Source organism: Furipterus horrens, unplaced genomic scaffold, assembly GCF_987537825.1.
Source record: "Furipterus horrens unplaced genomic scaffold, mFurHor1.1.pri manual_scaffold_12, whole genome shotgun sequence".
In the NCBI taxonomy this organism is placed as follows: Eukaryota; Metazoa; Chordata; class Mammalia; order Chiroptera; family Furipteridae; genus Furipterus; species Furipterus horrens.
The window spans coordinates 62,386,343-62,390,358 of record NW_028327182.1 but is presented as its reverse complement, the minus strand read 5'-3'; the positions used below and the strand labels follow the sequence as shown (position 1 = coordinate 62,390,358).

Sequence of the window (4,016 nt, the reverse complement as noted above, 5' to 3'; positions counted from 1 at the left end):
CAGCATAAAGATTTTTGAGATTGACTTGTTTCCTTAGTAATATGTATTCAAATTTCCACCGTTTGTTTGTTTTTTTTTTATTGTTGTTGTTTTAACAGAAGAAAGATTCATTTCTTTTAGCATCATTTCAGAGTTCTGCTCTCTGGATGTACCAATTTATTTATCCATTCAACAACTGAAGAGCAACTTGTTGCCTTGAGGTTTTCACAATTATTAATTAAACTGCCATAATATTCCCATGCAGGTTTTTGTATGGACACATGTTTTCAATTCATTTGGGCAGATATAAAGGAGAGTAATTGCTGGACTTTTGGTAAGTGTATGTTTAGTTTTGTAACAAACCACCAAATTGTCTTTCACAGCAGTTATACCATTTTTCATTCCCACTAGAATAGAATGAGAATTCCTGTTGCTTCACAACTTCATCAGCATTTGGTGTCCTCAGTGGTCTGGATTTTAGTGATTCTAATAGTTGTGTAGTAATATCTGTTTGTTATTTTTTAAAATTATTTTTAAGTATATTTTATTAATTATGTTTTTACAGTAGTTCCATTTTTTTCCCTTTTGCTCCCCTCTGCCCAGTACCCCACTTCCTTCCAGCAATCCCACCCACCTTAGTTCATGTCCATGGGTCGTGCATATAAGCACTTTGGCTTCACCCTTTCCTATATTATTCTTAACTTCCTCCTGTCTATTTTGTATTAACTAATTATGCTTCTTAATACTTGCACCATGTCCCCATTTCTCCCCCTTCCAACTCCCAGCTGATAACCTTCCAAATGATCCCCATATCTATGATTCTGTTCATATTCTGGTTTGCTTAGTTGGATTTTGTTTTTACTTTTTAGATTCAGTTGTTGATAGTTGTGAGTTTGTTGTCATTTTAGTGTTCATAGTTTTGATCATCTTTTTCTTAAATAAGTCCCTTTGACATTTCATATAATAATGGCTTGGTGATGATGAACTCCTTTAGCTTTACCTTGTCTGGGAAGCACTTCATTTGTCCTTCCATGAAAAATAATAATTGCTGGATAGAGTAATCCTGGTTGCAGGTTGCCTTTCATCACATTGAATACTGCTTGCCAGTCCCTTCCTGCCTGCAAAGTGTCCTCTGAGAAATCAGCTGATAGTCCTATAGACACCCCCTTGTAGGCAACTCTAAGACTCTCTCTTGCTGCCCCCATGACTCGGTCTTTATCTTTCACCTTTGGCCTCTCAATTATGATGCATCCTGATGTGGTCCCCTCTGGGTCCAGCTTGCCCAGGACCCTCCATGCTTCTCGGACCTGTATGTCCATCTCCTTCGCAAAATTTGGGAAGTTTTCCTCATTTTTTTCAATTTATGTTTCCTCATTCTGCACTGGTTGACTGTGTTTTCCTTCCTTATGTTCCAAGTCATTGATCTGAATCCTGGTTTCCTTCCCTTCACCATTGGTTTTGTGTGGATTTTCCTTTGTGAAAAGGAAAGCATAGCCTTCACTTTTTCTCTTATGAATTTGCCGTACTCAAGCATATCTGTCAATCCTCTGAGCATCTTTATCACCAGTGTTTTGAATTCTTCATCTGTTAGGTTGTCTATCTCCTCATCTGCAAGGTTGTCTATCTCCTCGTCGCTTAGTTCTCCCCCTGGAACATTGATCCGTTCCCCCTTTTGGGCCATACTTCTCTGTCTCCTCATTCTGACAGTCTCCTGTGTTTTATTGCCTTTGCATCCCAGGTAGAGCTGTCACTCTTGTTCTGTTGGTTATTTTAATTTTAATTTCCCTAATGACATACGATGAGGAGAATTATTCCAAACACTTATTTGCCAATTTTTGATGAGGTATCTGTTAACATTATTTGGCCATTTTTAAGTCAAGCTATTTGTTTTCATAGTGTTGGGTTTTAAGAATTGTTTGTGTATTTTTGGGTAGGAACCCTTTATAAGATATGTCTTTTGCAAATTTTTCCCCCAGTGTGTAGCTTATCTTCTCATTTTTTGGTATTCTCTTTCACAGAAGATAAATTTTTAATTTTAATGATGTTCATGTTATGAATTATATCTTTCAAGGATCACGCATTTGTTGTTTCATCTAAAAACTTACCACCATAGTCAAGGTTATCTAGGCTTTCTCCTTATGTTATCATCTAAGGCTTTTATACATTTTCACTTTAGATTTAGTTCTATGATCTATTTTGAGCTAATTTTAATGAAGTGTATAAGATCTGTGTCTGGATTCATTTCTTAGTATGTGGATGTCCAGTTATTCCAGCATCATTTGTTGAAAAGACTAACTACATTCCATTATATTGCCTTTGCTCTTTTGTAAAAGAGCAATTGATTATGTTTATGTGGATCTACTTCTGGACTCTGAATTCTGTTCTAGTGCTCTATTTGCTTATTCTTTTACCAATACCACACTGTTTTGATTACTGTAGCTTTGTAGTAAGGTCTTATATTGGGTATCATCAGACCTCCAACTTTGTTCCCCTTTTTCAAAGTTCTGTTGGTTGTTCTGGGTCTTTTGAAATGCCATATCAACTTTAGAATCACTGTCAATATTCATAAAATAACTTTCTGAGGCTTTGACTGGGATTGTGGTGAAACTATAGATCAACTTGGAAAGAACTGATATCTTGACAAAATTGTATCTTTTTATTCATAAACATTAAATATCTCTTTACTTAATTAAAAATATTGTTCATTTGAGTTTTATATTTTCCTCAAATAGACCTTTTACAGATTTTGTTAGACTTAAAAGTAAGTACGTATGGAGAGCTATTAATGTAAATGATATTGTTTTAATTTCATATTCTACTTTTTCAGTTGGAAAGCAAATGGCTTTTATATGTTAACTTCGTATCCTACAACATGCTTTAATCACTTATTAGTTCCAGGCATTTTTTGTTTGTTTAATTGTTTTTGTTAATTTTTAAAAAAATTCTTCATAGTTAGGTCCGTCCTGTATGGACAAAATTTACTTCTTCTATGTCAATCTGTATACTTTTTACCCTCTTTTCTTTTGTTAATGCATTAACTTGGACTTCCATTATGATATTGAGTACTTTAGCAAGTTATATTCTGGTAAGGTGTTTTCCCTTAAGGGCAGGTACTCTCTAGAAGAACAGAGTACTCTGGTGTATTTTAAAAATTGTTTTGCACTGGCTGGTATGGCTAAGCAGGTTTAGCACCCACCTGTGAACCAAAATGTCGCCAGTTCTATTCCCAGCTATGGCACATGCCTGGGTTGTAGGCCAGGTCTACAGTTGGGGATGTGCGAGAGGCAACTGATTGATGTTTCTCTCCCTCTTTTTCTTTCTCTTTTCCCCTCTCTGTAAAAACAAATAAATAATACTTACCTGACAGGGGAGGTACCATGATCACGAAGGTGGGTTTCCAAGGGTAAGGCTTATCCATTGCACTCTGAAAGTGCTGGAACCTGTGATTTCCCCAAATGTGGGAAACTCGACTGCATAATTTGTATTAGTGGGGAGACTGCATTTGTGCTCTCTCCTAAGGAAAAATAAAATAAAATATAAATAAATAAAATCTTCTAAAAAATTGCTTCTTTTCTCTACTTCCTGCCAGAGCCTGAGGGGATTTTTCTTTGATATTTACTATGGTCTCCTAACTGAAGCTCCAAAAGTAAACTTCACAATATTGTGGGGGCTTCTGTGACTAGGCCTCCCTGGAGTTTTAAGTTTTCAGACTTTTTCATGCTGAGCCTTCAGTAAATTGTCAATTACAGTTCAAGTTTTTCTACTCCATCTCTGGTTCCCATGGCAATTTCACCTCCAGAGTTTTTGTTCAGGTGAGCCATGACTCCCTGAATTTGCCTTTCTCTCCAGTCTTGGTTGGTGGTATTTGCCTAGTGTCCTCAACCATCTTCTGACTCAAGAAGAGTTATTCAGCTTTTTACTTGTTAGGATGGAGTGGAAATTCCCAAGCTCAATATATGTAAAACTGAAAACCAGAAGTCCTAACAGCTTTTTTTTTTAATTGAACTGTTTATTTAAAACTGTTAATTTGAGATGAC

General features: G+C 36.0%; 1 non-coding gene across 1 annotated transcript; it reads left to right on the top strand.

Moving 5' to 3' along the window:
* Nucleotides 1–3,331: 3,331 nt before the first annotated feature.
* Nucleotides 3,332–3,496, top strand: LOC149996283 (U1 spliceosomal RNA). Its single transcript, XR_016507542.1, has one exon. It is a non-coding gene; the product is annotated as a U1 spliceosomal RNA (small nuclear RNA).
* Nucleotides 3,497–4,016: the final 520 nt, after the last annotated feature.